Source organism: Rhipicephalus microplus, chromosome X (genome assembly GCF_043290135.1).
Source record: "Rhipicephalus microplus isolate Deutch F79 chromosome X, USDA_Rmic, whole genome shotgun sequence".
Lineage (NCBI taxonomy): Eukaryota > Metazoa > Arthropoda > Arachnida > Ixodida > Ixodidae > Rhipicephalus > Rhipicephalus microplus.
The window spans coordinates 433,706,894-433,722,377 of record NC_134710.1 but is presented as its reverse complement, the minus strand read 5'-3'; the positions used below and the strand labels follow the sequence as shown (position 1 = coordinate 433,722,377).

General features: G+C 48.8%; 26 non-coding genes across 26 annotated transcripts; all 26 read right to left on the bottom strand.

Moving 5' to 3' along the window:
* Nucleotides 1-299: 299 nt before the first annotated feature.
* Nucleotides 300-381, bottom strand: TRNAS-UGA (transfer RNA serine (anticodon UGA)). Its single transcript has one exon. It is a non-coding gene; the product is annotated as a tRNA-Ser (tRNA).
* Nucleotides 382-764: 383 nt separating this feature from the next.
* TRNAS-UGA (transfer RNA serine (anticodon UGA)) lies at nt 765-846 on the bottom strand. The gene has a single exon. It is a non-coding gene; the product is annotated as a tRNA-Ser (tRNA).
* Nucleotides 847-1,234: 388 nt separating this feature from the next.
* Nucleotides 1,235-1,316, bottom strand: TRNAS-UGA (transfer RNA serine (anticodon UGA)). The gene has a single exon. It is a non-coding gene; the product is annotated as a tRNA-Ser (tRNA).
* Nucleotides 1,317-1,703: 387 nt separating this feature from the next.
* On the bottom strand, nt 1,704-1,785 carry TRNAS-UGA (transfer RNA serine (anticodon UGA)). Its single transcript has one exon. It is a non-coding gene; the product is annotated as a tRNA-Ser (tRNA).
* An 849-nt stretch (nt 1,786-2,634) lies between these two features.
* Nucleotides 2,635-2,716, bottom strand: TRNAS-UGA (transfer RNA serine (anticodon UGA)). Its single transcript has one exon. It is a non-coding gene; the product is annotated as a tRNA-Ser (tRNA).
* Nucleotides 2,717-4,028: 1,312 nt separating this feature from the next.
* TRNAS-UGA (transfer RNA serine (anticodon UGA)) lies at nt 4,029-4,110 on the bottom strand. The gene has a single exon. It is a non-coding gene; the product is annotated as a tRNA-Ser (tRNA).
* Nucleotides 4,111-4,805: 695 nt separating this feature from the next.
* Nucleotides 4,806-4,887, bottom strand: TRNAS-UGA (transfer RNA serine (anticodon UGA)). Its single transcript has one exon. It is a non-coding gene; the product is annotated as a tRNA-Ser (tRNA).
* Nucleotides 4,888-5,575: 688 nt separating this feature from the next.
* TRNAS-UGA (transfer RNA serine (anticodon UGA)) lies at nt 5,576-5,657 on the bottom strand. The gene has a single exon. It is a non-coding gene; the product is annotated as a tRNA-Ser (tRNA).
* A 1,464-nt stretch (nt 5,658-7,121) lies between these two features.
* On the bottom strand, nt 7,122-7,203 carry TRNAS-UGA (transfer RNA serine (anticodon UGA)). The gene has a single exon. It is a non-coding gene; the product is annotated as a tRNA-Ser (tRNA).
* A 227-nt stretch (nt 7,204-7,430) lies between these two features.
* On the bottom strand, nt 7,431-7,512 carry TRNAS-UGA (transfer RNA serine (anticodon UGA)). The gene has a single exon. It is a non-coding gene; the product is annotated as a tRNA-Ser (tRNA).
* Nucleotides 7,513-7,900: 388 nt separating this feature from the next.
* On the bottom strand, nt 7,901-7,982 carry TRNAS-UGA (transfer RNA serine (anticodon UGA)). Its single transcript has one exon. It is a non-coding gene; the product is annotated as a tRNA-Ser (tRNA).
* A 538-nt stretch (nt 7,983-8,520) lies between these two features.
* Nucleotides 8,521-8,602, bottom strand: TRNAS-UGA (transfer RNA serine (anticodon UGA)). The gene has a single exon. It is a non-coding gene; the product is annotated as a tRNA-Ser (tRNA).
* Nucleotides 8,603-8,989: 387 nt separating this feature from the next.
* Nucleotides 8,990-9,071, bottom strand: TRNAS-UGA (transfer RNA serine (anticodon UGA)). The gene has a single exon. It is a non-coding gene; the product is annotated as a tRNA-Ser (tRNA).
* A 384-nt stretch (nt 9,072-9,455) lies between these two features.
* On the bottom strand, nt 9,456-9,537 carry TRNAL-UAA (transfer RNA leucine (anticodon UAA)). The gene has a single exon. It is a non-coding gene; the product is annotated as a tRNA-Leu (tRNA).
* A 383-nt stretch (nt 9,538-9,920) lies between these two features.
* On the bottom strand, nt 9,921-10,002 carry TRNAS-UGA (transfer RNA serine (anticodon UGA)). Its single transcript has one exon. It is a non-coding gene; the product is annotated as a tRNA-Ser (tRNA).
* Nucleotides 10,003-10,390: 388 nt separating this feature from the next.
* Nucleotides 10,391-10,472, bottom strand: TRNAS-UGA (transfer RNA serine (anticodon UGA)). The gene has a single exon. It is a non-coding gene; the product is annotated as a tRNA-Ser (tRNA).
* A 227-nt stretch (nt 10,473-10,699) lies between these two features.
* On the bottom strand, nt 10,700-10,781 carry TRNAS-UGA (transfer RNA serine (anticodon UGA)). Its single transcript has one exon. It is a non-coding gene; the product is annotated as a tRNA-Ser (tRNA).
* A 388-nt stretch (nt 10,782-11,169) lies between these two features.
* Nucleotides 11,170-11,248, bottom strand: TRNAS-UGA (transfer RNA serine (anticodon UGA)). Its single transcript has one exon. It is a non-coding gene; the product is annotated as a tRNA-Ser (tRNA).
* Nucleotides 11,249-11,788: 540 nt separating this feature from the next.
* Nucleotides 11,789-11,872, bottom strand: TRNAS-UGA (transfer RNA serine (anticodon UGA)). Its single transcript has one exon. It is a non-coding gene; the product is annotated as a tRNA-Ser (tRNA).
* A 541-nt stretch (nt 11,873-12,413) lies between these two features.
* On the bottom strand, nt 12,414-12,495 carry TRNAS-UGA (transfer RNA serine (anticodon UGA)). The gene has a single exon. It is a non-coding gene; the product is annotated as a tRNA-Ser (tRNA).
* A 383-nt stretch (nt 12,496-12,878) lies between these two features.
* On the bottom strand, nt 12,879-12,960 carry TRNAS-UGA (transfer RNA serine (anticodon UGA)). Its single transcript has one exon. It is a non-coding gene; the product is annotated as a tRNA-Ser (tRNA).
* Nucleotides 12,961-13,188: 228 nt separating this feature from the next.
* On the bottom strand, nt 13,189-13,270 carry TRNAS-UGA (transfer RNA serine (anticodon UGA)). The gene has a single exon. It is a non-coding gene; the product is annotated as a tRNA-Ser (tRNA).
* A 388-nt stretch (nt 13,271-13,658) lies between these two features.
* Nucleotides 13,659-13,740, bottom strand: TRNAS-UGA (transfer RNA serine (anticodon UGA)). The gene has a single exon. It is a non-coding gene; the product is annotated as a tRNA-Ser (tRNA).
* A 538-nt stretch (nt 13,741-14,278) lies between these two features.
* Nucleotides 14,279-14,360, bottom strand: TRNAS-UGA (transfer RNA serine (anticodon UGA)). The gene has a single exon. It is a non-coding gene; the product is annotated as a tRNA-Ser (tRNA).
* Nucleotides 14,361-14,747: 387 nt separating this feature from the next.
* On the bottom strand, nt 14,748-14,829 carry TRNAS-UGA (transfer RNA serine (anticodon UGA)). The gene has a single exon. It is a non-coding gene; the product is annotated as a tRNA-Ser (tRNA).
* Nucleotides 14,830-15,213: 384 nt separating this feature from the next.
* Nucleotides 15,214-15,295, bottom strand: TRNAL-UAA (transfer RNA leucine (anticodon UAA)). Its single transcript has one exon. It is a non-coding gene; the product is annotated as a tRNA-Leu (tRNA).
* Between the last annotated feature and the right edge of the window lie 189 nt (nt 15,296-15,484).

Sequence of the window (15,484 nt, the reverse complement as noted above, 5' to 3'; positions counted from 1 at the left end):
GGGTTCGATCCTTAGCGGGAAGAACCCAATGGTTTTCAAGTCCATCACTTTACCCACTCCGCCCCGACTGCGGCAAGGGCATCATCTCCTAATTCACTCCGAACATAGCCGTTTATGTCGAGAATAGAAAAACAGAACGAGAAACCCAGTCGACAGGATTCGAACCTGCGCGGGAAGAACCCAATGGTTTTCAAGACCATCAGCTCAACCACTCGGCCACGACTGCGGCGATGGCGTCAACTCCTCTTTCACTCTTAACATAGTCGATTATGTCGAGAATAGAAAAACAGAAAGAGAAACCCAGTCGACAGGATTCAAACCTGCGCGGGAAGAACCCAATGGTTTTCAAGACCATCGGCTTAACCACTCGGCCACGACTGCGGCGATGGCGTCAACTCCTCTTTCACTCTTAACATAGTCGATTATGTCGAGAAGAGAAAAACGAAACGAAGAAACGCAGTCGACAGGCTTCGAACATGCGCAGGAAGAACCCAATTTTTTTCAAGACTATCGCCTTAACCACTCCGCCACGACTGCGGTGATGGCGTCAACTCCTCTTTCACTCTTAACATTGTCGACTATGTCGAGAAGAGAAAAACGGAACCAGGAAACGCAGTCGGCGGGGTTCGACCCTGCGCGGGAAGAACCCAAAGGTTTTCAAGACAATCACCTTAACCACTCAGCCACGACTGCGGCGCCTTTGTCATCTGCTATATCACTCTGAACATAGTCGTTTATGTCGAGAAGAGAAAAAAACGACGAAACGCAGTCGGCAGGGTTCGAACCTGCGCGGGAAGAACCCAATGGTTTTCAAGACCATCGCCTTAACCACTCGGCCACGACTGCGGTGACGGCGTCAACTCCTATTTCACTTTTAACATAGTCGACTATGTCGAGAAGAGGAAAAACAAAACGAGGAAACGCAGTGGGCACGGTTCGATCATGCGCAATAAGAACCCAATGGTTTTCAAGACCATCGTCTTAACCACTCGGCAACGACTGCTGCGACGGTGTCATCTGCAATTTCACTCTGAACATATCCATTGATATCGAGAAGAGAAAAAAGAAACCAGGAAACGCGATAGGCAGGGTTCGATCCTGGCGCGGGAAGAACCCAATGGTTTTCAAGACAATCACTTTAACCACTCGGCTACGACTGCGGCGACGTTGTCATCTGCTATTTTACTCTGAACATAGTCGTTTATGTTGAGAAGAGAAAAACAAAACGAGAAAACGCAGTCGGCAGGGTTCGAACCTGCGTGGAATGAACCTAATAGTTTTCAAGACTATCGCCTTAACCACTCGGCCACGACTGCGGTGATGGCGTCAACTCCTCTTTCACTCTTAACATTGTCGACTATGTCGAGAAGAGAAAAACAAAACCAGGAAACGCAGTGGGCACGGTTCGATCCTGCACGGGAAGAACCCAATGGTTTTCAAGACTATCGCCCTAACCACTCGTCCACGACTGCTGCGACAGGTGTCATCCGCAATTTCACTCTGAAGGTAGCCATTTATATCAAGAAGAGAAAAACGAAACCAGGAAACGCAGTAGGCAGGTTTCGATCCTGCGCGGGAAGAACGCAATGGTTTTCAAGACAATCACCATAACCACTCGGCCACAACTGCGGCGACGTTTTTATCTGCTATTTTACTCTGAACATAGTCGTTTATGTCGAGAACAGAAAAACAAAACGAGAAAACGCATACGGCAGGGCTCGAACCTGCGCGGGAAGAACCCAATGGTTTTCAAGACCATCGCCTTAACCACTCGGCCACGACTGCGGCGACGGCGTCAACTCCTATTTCACTTTTAACATAGCCAACTATGTCGAGAAGATAAAAACAAAACGAGGAAACGCCGTCGGCATGGTTCGATCCTGTGCGGCAAGAATCCAATGGTTTTCAAGACCATCGCCTTAACCACTCGGCCATGACAACGGTGACGGCGTTAACTCCTATTTCACTCTTATAATAGCCTTTTAAGTCGAGAAGAGAAAAAAAACGATGTAACGCAGTCGACAGGGTTCGAACCTGCGCAGGAAAAACCCAACGGTTTTCGAGACGATCGCCTTAATCACTCGGTCACGACTACAGCGACGGCGTCTCCTGCGATTTCACTCTGAACAAAGTCGATTATGTGGAGAAATGAAAAAAAAGGAGGAAACGCAGTCGGCAGGGTTCGATCCTGAGCAAGAAGAACCGAATGGTTTTCAAGACCATCGCTTTACCCACTCCGCCCCAACTGCGGTGAGGGCATCATCTGCTATTTCACTCTGAACATAGCCGTTTATGTCGAGAAGAGAAAAACAGAACGAGAAACCAAGTTGACAGGACTCAAACCTGCGCGGGAAGAACCCAATGGTTTTTAAGACCATCGCCTTAACCACTCGGCCACGACTGCGGCGATGGCGTCAACTCCTATTTCACTCTTAACATAGTCGACTATGTCGAGAAGAGAAAAACGAATCCGGGAAACGCAGTAGGCAGGGTTCGATCCTGCGCGGGAAGAACGCAATGGTTTTCAAGACAATCACCATAACCACTCGGCCACAACTGTGGCGACGTTTTTATCTGCTATTTTACTCTGAACATAGTCGTTTATGTCGAGAACAGAAAAACAAAACGAGAAAACGCATACGGCAGGGTTCGTACCTGCGCGGGAAGAACCCAATGGTTTTCAAGACCATCGCCTTAACCACTCGGCCACGACTGCGGCGACAGCGTCAACTCCTATTTCACTTTTAACATAGTCGACTATGTCGAGAAGAGGAAAAACATAACGAGGAAACGCAGTGGGCACGGTTCAATCCTGCGCGGGAAGAACCCAATGGTTTTCAAGACCATCGCCTTAACCACTTGGTCAAGACAACGGCGACGGCGACAACTCCCATTTCACTTAACGTAGCTGTTTTATGTCGAGAAGAGAAAAAAAAACGAGAAAACGCAGTCGGCAGGGTTCGAACCTGCGTGGAACAAACCCAATGGTTTTCAGGACCTTCGCGTTAACCACTCGGTCACGACTGCGGCGACGGCGTCTCCTGCGAATTCACTCTGTACAAAGTTGTTTATGTCGAGAAGTAAAAAAAAAACGAGGAAATGCCGTCGGCAGAGTTTGATCCTGAGCGGGAAGAACCCAAATGTTTTCAAGACCATCGCCTTAACCACTCCGCATCGATGGCGACAGCGGCTTCATCTGGTATTTCACTCTGAACATAGTCGTTTATGTCGAGAAGAGAGAAAAAAACGAGGAAACGCAGTCGGCAGGGTTTGAACTTACACAAGAAGAGCCCTGTGGTTTTCAAGACCATTGCCTTAACCAGTCGGCCACGACTGCGGCGACGACGTCAACTCCTATTTCACTTTTAACATAGCCGACTATGTCGAGAAGATAAAAACAAAATGAGGAATCGCCGTCGGCATGGTTCGATCCTGTGCGGCAAGAATCCAATGGTTTTCAAGACCATCGCCTTAACCACTCGGCCATGACAACAGTGACGGCTTTAACTCCTATTTCACTCTTATAATAGCCTTTAAGGTCGAGAAGAGAAAAAAAACGATGTAACGCAGTCGACAGGGTTCGAACCTGCGCAGAAAAACCCAACGGTTTTCGAGACGATCGCCTTAATCACTCGGTCACGACTACAGCGACAGCGTCTCCTGCGATTTCACTCTGAACAAAGTCGATTATGTGGAGAAATGAAAAAAAACGAGGAAACGCAGTCGGCAGGGTTCGATCCTGAGCAAGAAGAACCCAATGGTTTTGAAGACCATCGCTTTACCCACTCCGCCCCAACTGCGGTGAGGGCATCATCTGCTATTTCACTCTGAACATAGCCGTTTATGTCGAGAAGAGAAAAACAGAACGAGAAACCAAGTTGACAGGACTCAAACCTGCGCGGGAAGAACCCAATGGTTTTCAAGACCATCGCCTTAACCACTCGGCCACGACTGCGGCGATGGCGTCAACTCCTCTTTCACTCTTAACATAGTCGATTATGTCGAGAATAGAAAAACAGAAAGAGAAACCCAGTCGACAGGATTCAAACCTGCGCGGGAAAAACCCAATGGTTTTCAAGACCATCGGCTTAACCACTCGGCCACGACTGCGGCGACGGTGTCATCTGCTATTTCACTGTGAACATAGCCGTTTATATCGAGAAGATAAAACAAAACAAGGAAACGCAGTGGGCACGGTTCGATCCTGCGCGGGAAGAACCCAATGGTTTTCAATACCATCGTCTTAACCACTCGGCCACGACTGCTGCGACGGTGTCATCTGCAATTTCACTTTGAACATAGCCATTGATATTGAGAAGAGAAAAACGAAACCAGGAAACGCAGTAGGCAGGATTCGATCCTGGCGCGGGAAGAACCCATTGGTTTTCAAGACAATCACCTTAACCACTCGGCCACGACTCTGGCGACGTTGTCATCTGCTATTTTACTCTGAACATAGTCCTTTATGTTGTGAAGAGAAAAACAAAACGAGAAAACGCAGTCAGCGGGGTTCGAAGCTGCGTGGAATAAACCCAATGGTTTTCAAGACTATCGCCTTAACCACTCGGCCACGACTGCGGTGATAGCGTCAACTCCTCTTTCACTCTTAACATTGTCGACTATGTCGAGAAGAGAAAAACGAAACCAGGAAACGCACTCGGCGGGGTTCGATCCTGCGCGGAAAGAACCCAAAGGTTTTCAAGACAATCACCTTAACCACTCAGCCACGACTGCGGCGCCTTTGTCATCTGCTATATTACTCTGAACGTAGTCGCTTATGTCGAGAAGAGAAAAAAACGGGGAAACGCAGTCGGCAGGGTTCGAACCTGCGCGGGAAGAACCCAATGGTTTTCAAGACCATCGCCTTAACCACTCGGCCACGACTGCGGCGACGGCGTCAACTCCTATTTCACTCTTATAATAGCCTTTAAGGTCGAGAAGAGAAAAAAAACGATGTAACGCAGTCGACAGGGTTCGAACCTGCGCAGAAAAACCCAACGGTTTTCGAGACGATCGCCCTAATCACTCGGTCACGACTACAGCGACAGCGTCTCCTGCGATTTCACTCTGAACAAAGTCGATTATGTGGAGAAATGAAAAAAACGAGGAAACGCAGTCGGCAGGGTTCGATCCTGAGCAAGAAGAACCCAATGGTTTTGAAGACCATCGCTTTACCCACTCCGCCCCAACTGCGGTGAGGGCATCATCTGCTATTTCACTCTGAACATAGCCGTTTATGTCGAGAAGAGAAAAACAGAACGAGAAACCAAGTTGACAGGACTCAAACCTGCGCGGGAAGAACCCAATGGTTTTCAAGACCATCGCCTTAACCACTCGGCCACGACTGCGGCGATGGCGTCAACTCCTCTTTCACTCTTAACATAGTCGACTATGTCGAGATGAGAAAAACGAAACGAAGAAACGCAGTCGGCATGGTTCGATCCTGCGCGGGAAGAACCCAAAGGTTTTCAATAAAATGACCTTAACAACTCAGCCACGACTGCGGCGCCGTTGTCATCTGCTATATCACTCTGAACAGAGTCGTTTATGTCGAGAAGAGAAAAAAATGAGGAAACGCAGTCGGCAGGGTTCGAACCTGCGCGGGAAGAACCCAATGGTTTTCAAGACCATCGCCTTAACCACTCGGCCACGACTGCGACGACGGCGCCATCTCCGATTTCACTTTTAACATAGTCGACTATGTCGAGAAGAGGAAAAACAAAACGAGGAAACGCAGTGGGCACGGTTCGATCCTGCGCGGGAAGAACCCAATGGTTTTCAAGACCATCGCCTTAACCACTTGTTCAAGACAACGGCGACGGCGACAACTCCCATTTCACTCTTAACGTAGCTGTTTTATGTCTAGAAGAGAAAAAACGAGAAAACGCAGTCGGCAGGGTTCGAACCTGCGTGGAAAGAACCCAATGGTTTTCAAGACCATCGCGTTAACCACTCGGTCACGACTGCGGCGACGGCGTCTCCTGCGATTTCACTCTGAACAAAGTTGTATATGTCGAGAAGTAAAAAAAACGATGAAACGCAGTCGGCAGAGTTCGATCCTGAGCGGGAAGAACCCAAAGGTTTTCAAGACCATCGCCTTAACCACTCCGCATCGATGGCGACAGCGGCTTCATCTGGTATTTCACTCTGAACATAGTCGTTTATGTCGAGAAGAGAAAAAAAACGAGGAAACGCAGTCGACAGGGTTCGAACATGCGTAGAAAGATCCAAATGGTTTTGAAGACCAACGTCTTAACCACTCGGCCACGAACACGGCGGCGGCGTCAACCCCAATTTCACTTTTAACGTAGCCGTTTTATGTCGAGAAGAGAAAAAAAACGAGGAAACGCCATCGGCACGGTTCGAACCTGCGCGGGAAGAACCCAATGGTTTTCAAGACCATCGTATTACCCACTCGGTCATGACTGCGGCGACGCGTCAACTCCTATTTCACTCTTAACATAGCCGTTTATGTCAAGAAGAGAAAAAAAACGAGGAAACGCAGTCGGCAGGGTTTGAACTTACACAGGAAGAGCCCTGTGGTTTTCAAAACCATTGCCTTAACCAGTCGGCCACAACTGCAGCGACGGCGTCAACTCCTATTTCACTTTTAACATAGCCAACTATGTCGAGAAGATAAAAACAAAACGAGGAAACGCCGTCGGCATGGTTCGATCCTGTGCGGCAAGATTCCAATGGTTTTCAAGACCATCGCCTTAACCACTCGGCCATGACAACGGTGACGGCGTTAACTCCTATTTCACTCTTATAATAGCCTTTTAAGTCGAGAAGAGAAAAAAAAACGATGTAACGCAGTCGACAGGGTTCGAACCTGCGCAGGAAAAACCCAATGGTTTTCGAGACGATCGCCTTAATCACTCGGTCACGACTACAGCGACGGCGTCTCCTGCGATTTCACTCTGAACAAAGTCGATTATGTCGAGAAATGAAAAAAAAACGAGGAAACGCAGTCGGCAGGGTTCGATCCTGAGCGGGAAGAACCCAATGGTTTTCAAGACCATCGCTTTACCCACTCCGCCCCAACTGCGGCGAGGGCATCATCTGCTATTTTACTCTGAACATAGCCGTTTATGTCGAGAACAGAAAAACAGAACGAGAAACGAAGTCGACAGGATTCAAACCTGCGCGAAAAGAACCCAATGGTTTTCAAGACCATCGCCTTAACCACTCGGCCACGACTGCGGCGATGGCGTCAACTCCTATTTCACTCTTAACATAGTCGACTATGTCGAGAAGAGAAAAACGAAACCAGGAAACGCAGTCGGCGGGGTTTAATCTTGCGCGGAAAGAACCGAAAGGTTTCAAGACAATCACCTTAACCACTCAGCCACGACTGCGGCGCCGTTGTCATCTGCTATATCACTCTGAACATAGTCGTTTTTGTCGAGAAGAGAGAAAAAACGAGGAATCGCAGTCGGCAGGGTTCGAACCTGCGCGGGAAGAACTCAATGGTTTTCAAGACCATCGCCTTAACCACTCGGCCACGACTGCGGCGACGGCGTCAACTTCTATTTCACTTTTAACATAATCGACTATGTCGAGAAGAGGAAAAACAAAACGAGGAAACGCAGTGGGCACGGTTCGATCCTGCGCGGGAAGAACGCAATGGTTTTCAAGACCATCGTCTTAACCACTCGGCCACGACTGCTGCGACGGTGTCATCTGCAATTTCACTGTGAACATAGCCATTGATATCGAGAAGAGAAAAACGAAACCAGGAAACGCAGTAGGCAGGGTTCGATCCTGGCGCGGGAAGAACCCAATGGTTTTCAAGACAATCACCTTAACCACTCGGCCACGACTGCGGCGACGTTGTCATCTGCTATTTTACTCTGAACACAGTCGTTTATGTCGAGAAGAGAAAAACAAAACGAGAAAACGCAGTCGGCAGGGTTCGAACCTGCGTGGAATGAACCCAATAGTTTTCAAGACTATCGCCTTAACCACTCGGCCACGACTGCGGTGATAGCGTCAACTCCTCTTTCACTCTTAACATAGTCGGCTATGTCGAGATGAGAAAAACGAAACGAAGAAACGCAGTCGGCAGGGTTCGATCCTGCGCGGGAAGAACCCAAAGGTTTTCAAGACCATCGTCTTAATCACTCGGTCACGACTACAGCGACGGCGTCTCCTGCGATTTCACTCTGAACAAAGTCGATTATGTCGAGAAATGACAAAAAACGAGGAAACGCAGTCGGCATGGTTTGATCCTGAGCGGGAAGAACCCAATGGTTTTCAAGACCGTCGCTTTACCCACTCCGCCCCGACTGCGGCGAGGGCATCGACTGCTATTTCACTCTGAACACAGCCGTTTATGTCGATAAGAGAAAAAAAACAAGGGAACGCATTCGACAGGGTTCGATCTTGAGCGGGAAGAACCCAATGCTTTTCAAGACCATCGCTTTACCCACTCCGCCCCGACTGCGGCGAGGTTATCATCTGCTACTTCACTCTGAACATAGTCGTTTATGCCGAGAAGAGAGATAAAAAACGAGAAAACGCAGTCCGCTGGGTTCGAACCTGCGCGGGAAGAACCCAATGGTTTTCAAGACCATCACCTTAACCGCTCGGCCACGACTGCAGCGACGGTGTCATCTGCTATTTCACTGTGAACATAGCCGTTTATACCGAGAAGAGGAAAAACAAAACGAGGAAACGCAGTGGGCACGGTTCGATCCTGCGCGCGAAGAACCCAATGGTTTTATAGACCATCGTCTTAACCACTCGGCCACGACTGCTGCGACGGTGTCATCACCAATTTCACTTTGAACATAGCCATTATATTGAGAAGAGAAAAACGAAACCAGGAAACGCAGTAGGCAGGATTCGATCCTGGCGCGGGAAGAACCCATTGGTTTTCAAGACAATCACCTTAACCACTCGGCCACGACTCCGGCGACGTTGTCATCTGCTATTTTACTCTGAATATAGTCCTTTATGTTGTGAAGAGAAAAACAAAACGAGAAAACGCAGTCAGCAGGGTTCGAACCTGCGTGGAATGAACCCAATAGTTTTCAAGACTATCGCCTTAACCACTCAGCCATGACTGCGGGAACGGCGTCAACTCCTCTTTCACTCTTAACATAGTCGACTATGTCGAGAAGAGAAAAACGAAACGAGGAAACGCAGTCGGCAGGGTTCGATCCTTAGCGGGAAGAACCCAATGGTTTTCAAGTCCATCACTTTACCCACTCCGCCCCGACTGCGGCGAGGGCATCATCTCCTAATTCACTCCGAACATAGCCGTTTATGTCGAGAATAGAAAAACAGAACGAGAAACCCAGTCGACAGGATTCGAACCTGCGCGGGAAGAACCCAATGGTTTTCAAGACCATCAGCTCAACCACTCGGCCACGACTGCGGCGATGGCGTCAACTCCTCTTTCACTCTCAACATAGTCGATTATGTCGAGAATAGAAAAACAGAAAGAGAAACCCAGTCGACAGGATTCAAACCTGCGCGGGAAGAACCCAATGGTTTTTAAGACCATCGGCTTAACCACTCGGCCACGACTGCGGCGATGGCGTCAACTCCTCTTTCACTCTTAACATAGTCGATTATGTCGAGAAGAGAAAAACGAAACGAAGAAACGCAGTCGACAGGCTTCGAACATTCGCAGGAAGAACCCAATTTTTTTCAAGACTATCGCCTTAACCACTCCGCCACGACTGCGGTGATGGCGTCAACTCCTCTTTCACTCTTAACATTGTCGACTATGTCGAGAAGAGAAAAACGGAACCAGGAAACGCAGTCGGCGGGGTTTGACCCTGCGCGGGAAGAACCCAAAGGTTTTCAAGACAATCACCTTAACCACTCAGCCACGACTGCGGCGCCTTTGTCATCTGCTATATCACTCTGAACATAGTCGTTTATGTCGAGAAGAGAAAAAAACGAGGAAACGCAGTCGGCAGGGTTCGAACCTGCGCGGGAAGAACCCAATGGTTTTCAAAACCATCGCCTTAACCACTCGGCCACGACTGCGGTGACGGCGTCAACTCCTATTTCACTTTTAACATAGTCGACTATGTCGAGAAGAGGAAAAACAAAACGAGGAAACGCAGTGGGCACGGTTCGATCATGCGCAATAAGAACCCAATGGTTTTCAAGACCATCGTCTTAACCACTCGGCAACGACTGCTGCGACGGTGTCATCTGCAATTTCACTCTGAACATAGCCATTGATATCGAGAAGAGAAAAAAGAAACCAGGAAACGCAGTAGGCAGGGTTTGATCCTGGCGCGGGAAGAACCCAATGGTTTTCAAGACAATCACTTTAACCACTCGGCTACGACTGCGGCGACGTTGTCATCTGCTATTTTACTCTGAACATAGTCGTTTATGTTGAGAAGAGAAAAACAAAACGAGAAAACGCAGTCGGCAGGGTTCGAACCTGCGTGGAATGAACCTAATAGTTTTCAAGACTATCGCCTTAACCACTCGGCCACGACTGCGGTGATGGCGTCAACTCCTCTTTCACTCTTAACATTGTCGACTATGTCGAGAAGAGAAAAACAAAACCAGGAAACGCAGTCGGCGGGGTTCGATCCTGTGCGGGAGAACCCAAAGGTTTTCAAGACAATCACCTTAACCACTCAGCCACGACTGCGGCGCCTTTGTCATCTGCTATTTCACTTTGAACATAGTCGTTTATGTCGAGAAGAGAATAAAAACAAGGAAACGCAGTCGGCAGGGTTCGAACCTGCGCGGGAAGAACCCAATGGTTTTCAAGACCATCGCCTTAACCACTCGGCCACGACTGCGGCGACGGCGTCAACTCCCATTTCACTTTTAACATAGTCGACTATGTCGAGAAGAGGAAAAACAAAACGAGGAAACGCCGTGGGCACGGTTCGATCCTGCACGGGAAGAACCCAATGGTTTTCAAGACTATCGCCCTAACCACTCGTCCACGACTGCTGCGACAGGTGTCATCTGCAATTTCACTCTGAACGTAGCCCTTTATATCAAGAAGAGAAAAACGAAACCAGGAAACGCAGTAGGCAGGTTTCGATCCTGCGCGGAAAGAACGCAATGGTTTTCAAGACAATCACCATAACCACTCGGCCACAACTGCGGCGACGTTTTTATCTGCTATTTTACTCTGAACATAGTCGTTTATGTCGAGAACAGAAAACCAAAACGAGAAAACGCATACGGCAGGGTTCGAACCTGCGCGGGAAGAACACAATGGTTTTCAAGACCATCGCCTTAACCACTCGGCCACGACTACGGCGACAGCGTCAACTCCTATTTCACTTTTAACATAGTCGACTATGTCGAGAAGAGGAAAAACATAACGAGGAAACCCAGTGGGCACGGTTCAATCCTGCGCGGGAAGAACCCAATGGTCTTCAAGACCATCGCCTTAACCACTTGGTCAAGACAACGGCGACGGCGACAACTCCCATTTCACTCTTAACGTAGCTGTTTTATGTCGAGAAGAGAAAAAAAAACAAGAAAACGCAGTCGACAGGGTACGAACCTGCGCAGGAAAACCCAACGGTTTTCAAGACCATCGCCTTAACCACTCGGTCACGACTACAGCGACGGCGTCTCCTGCGATTTCACTCTGAACAAAGTCGATTATGTCGAGAAATGAAAAAAAACGAGGAAACGCAGTCGGCAGGGTTTGATCCTGAGCGGGAAGAACCCAATGGTTTTCAAGACTATCGCTTTACCCACTCCGCCCCGACTGCGGCGAGGGCATCGACTGCTATTTCACTCTGAACACAGCCGTTTATGTCGATAACGGAAAAACAGAACGAGAAACCAAGTCAACAGGATTCAAACCTGCGCGGGAAGAAACCAATGGTTTTCAAGACCATCGCCTTAACCACTCGGCCATGACTGCGGCGATGGCGTACACTACTCTTTCACTCTTAACATAGTCGACTATGTCGAGAAGAGAAAAACGAAACGAAGAAACGCAGTCAGCAGTGTTTGAACCTGAGCGGGAAGAACCCAATGGTTTTCAAGACCATCGCCTGAACCACTCGGCCAAGACAACGGCTACGGCGTCAACTCCTGTTTAACTCTTAACGTAGCTGTTTTATGTTGAGAAGAGAAAACAAAACGAGGAAACGCAGTCGGCAGGGTTTTAACCTGTGCAGGAAAAACCCAACGGTTTTCAAGACCATCGTCTTAACCACTCGGTCACGACTATAGCGACGGCGTCTCCTGCGATTTCATTCTGAACAAAGTCGTTTATGTCAAGAAGTGACAAAAATATGAGGAAACGCAGTCGGCGGGGTTCGATCCTGCGCGGGTAGAACCCAAAGGTTTTCAAGACAATCACCTTAACCACTCAGCCACGACTGTGGCGCCTTTGTCATCTGCTATATCACTCTGAACATAGTCGTTTTTGTCGAGAAGAGAGATACAAAACGAGAAAACGCAGTCCGCAGGGTTCGAACCTGCGCGAGAAGAACCCAATGGTTTTCAAGACCATCACCTTAACCGCTCGGCCACGACTGCAGCGACGGTGTCACCTGCTATTTCACTGTGAACATAGCCGTTTATATCGAGAAGATAAAATAAAACGAGGAAACGCAGGCGGCAGGGTTCGATCCTTAGCGGGAAGAACCCAATGGTTTTCAAGACCATCGCTTTACCCACTCCGCCCCGACTGCGGCGAGGGCATCATCTGCTAATTCACTCTGAATATAGCCGTTTATGCCGAGAATAGAAAAACAGAACGAGAAACCCAGTCGACAGGATTCAATCCTGCGCGGGAAGAACCCAATGGTTTTCAAGACCATCGGCTTAACCACTCGGCCACGACTGCGGCGATGGCGTCAACTCCTCTTTCACTCTTAACATAGTCGATTATGTCGAGAATAGAAAAACAGAACGAGAAACCCAGTCGACAGGATTCAAACCTGCGCGGGAAGAACACAATGGTTTTCAAGACCATCGCCTTAACCACTCGGCCACGACTGCGGCGATGGCGTCAACTCCTATTTCACTCTTAACATAGTCGACTATGTCGAGAAGAGAAAAACGAAACCAGGAAACGCAGTCGGCGGGGTTCAATCTTGCGCGGAAAGAACCGAAAGGTTTTCAAGACAATCACCTTAACCACTCAGCCACGACTGCGGCGCCGTTGTCATCTGCTATATCACTCTGAACATAGTCGTTTTTGTCGAGAAGAGAGAAAAAACGAGGAAACGCAGTCGGCAGGGTTCGAACCTGCGCGGGAAGAACTCAATGGTTTTCAAGACCATCGCCTTAACCACTCGGCCACGACTGCGGCGACGGCGTCAACTTCTATTTCACTTTTAACATAATCGACTATGTCGAGAAGAGGAAAAACAAAACGAGGAAACGCAGTGGGCACGGTTCGATCCTGCGCGGGAAGAACGCAATGGTTTTCAAGACCATCGTCTTAACCACTCGGCCACGACTGCTGCGACGGTGTCATCTGCAATTTCACTGTGAACATAGCCATTGATATCGAGAAGAGAAAAACGAAACCAGGAAACGCAGTAGGCAGGGTTCGATCCTGGCGCGGGAAGAACCCAATGGTTTTCAAGACAATCACCTTAACCACTCGGCCACGACTGCGGCGACGTTGTCATCCGCTATTTTACTCTGAACACAGTCGTTTATGTCGAGAAGAGAAAAACAAAACGAGAAAACGCAGTCGGCAGGGTTCGAACCTGCGTGGAATGAACCCAATAGTTTTCAAGACTATCGCCTTAACCACTCGGCCACGACTGCGGTGATAGCGTCAACTCCTCTTTCACTCTTAACATAGTCGGCTATGTCGAGATGAGAAAAACGAAACGAAGAAACGCAGTCGGCAGGGTTCGATCCTGCGCGGGAAGAACCCAAAGGTTTTCAAGACCATCGTCTTAATCACTCGGTCACGACTACAGCGACGGCGTCTCCTGCGATTTCACTCTGAACAAAGTCGATTATGTCGAGAAATGACAAAAAACGAGGAAACGCAGTCGGCATGGTTTGATCCTGAGCGGGAAGAACCCAATGGTTTTCAAGACCGTCGCTTTACCCACTCCGCCCCGACTGCGGCGAGGGCATCGACTGCTATTTCACTCTGAACACAGCCGTTTATGTCGATAAGAGAAAAAAAACAAGGGAACGCATTCGACAGGGTTCGATCTTGAGCGGGAAGAACCCAATGCTTTTCAAGACCATCGCTTTACCCACTCCGCCCCGACTGCGGCGAGGTTATCATCTGCTACTTCACTCTGAACATAGTCGTTTATGCCGAGAAGAGAGATAAAAAACGAGAAAACGCAGTCCGCTGGGTTCGAACCTGCGCGGGAAGAACCCAATGGTTTTCAAGACCATCACCTTAACCGCTCGGCCACGACTGCAGCGACGGTGTCATCTGCTATTTCACTGTGAACATAGCCGTTTATACCGAGAAGAGGAAAAACAAAACGAGGAAACGCAGTGGGCACGGTTCGATCCTGCGCGCGAAGAACCCAATGGTTTTATAGACCATCGTCTTAACCACTCGGCCACGACTGCTGCGACGGTGTCATCACCAATTTCACTTTGAACATAGCCATTATATTGAGAAGAGAAAAACGAAACCAGGAAACGCAGTAGGCAGGATTCGATCCTGGCGCGGGAAGAACCCATTGGTTTTCAAGACAATCACCTTAACCACTCGGCCACGACTCCGGCGACGTTGTCATCTGCTATTTTACTCTGAATATAGTCCTTTATGTTGTGAAGAGAAAAACAAAACGAGAAAACGCAGTCAGCAGGGTTCGAACCTGCGTGGAATGAACCCAATAGTTTTCAAGACTATCGCCTTAACCACTCAGCCATGACTGCGGGAACGGCGTCAACTCCTCTTTCACTCTTAACATAGTCGACTATGTCGAGAAGAGAAAAACGAAACGAGGAAACGCAGTCGGCAGGGTTCGATCCTTAGCGGGAAGAACCCAATGGTTTTCAAGTCCATCACTTTACCCACTCCGCCCCGACTGCGGCGAGGGCATCATCTCCTAATTCACTCCGAACATAGCCGTTTATGTCGAGAATAGAAAAACAGAACGAGAAACCCAGTCGACAGGATTCGAACCTGCGCGGGAAGAACCCAATGGTTTTCAAGACCATCAGCTCAACCACTCGGCCACGACTGCGGCGATGGCGTCAACTCCTCTTTCACTCTCAACATAGTCGATTATGTCGAGAATAGAAAAACAGAAAGAGAAACCCAGTCGACAGGATTCAAACCTGCGCGGGAAGAACCCAATGGTTTTTAAGACCATCGGCTTAACCACTCGGCCACGACTGCGGCGATGGCGTCAACTCCTCTTTCACTCTTAACATAGTCGATTATGTCGAGAAGAGAAAAACGAAACGAAGAAACGCAGTCGACAGGCTTCGAACATTCGCAGGAAGAACCCAATTTTTTTCAAGACTATCGCCTTAACCACTCTGCCACGACTGCGGTGATGGCGTCAACTCCTCTTTCACTCTTAAC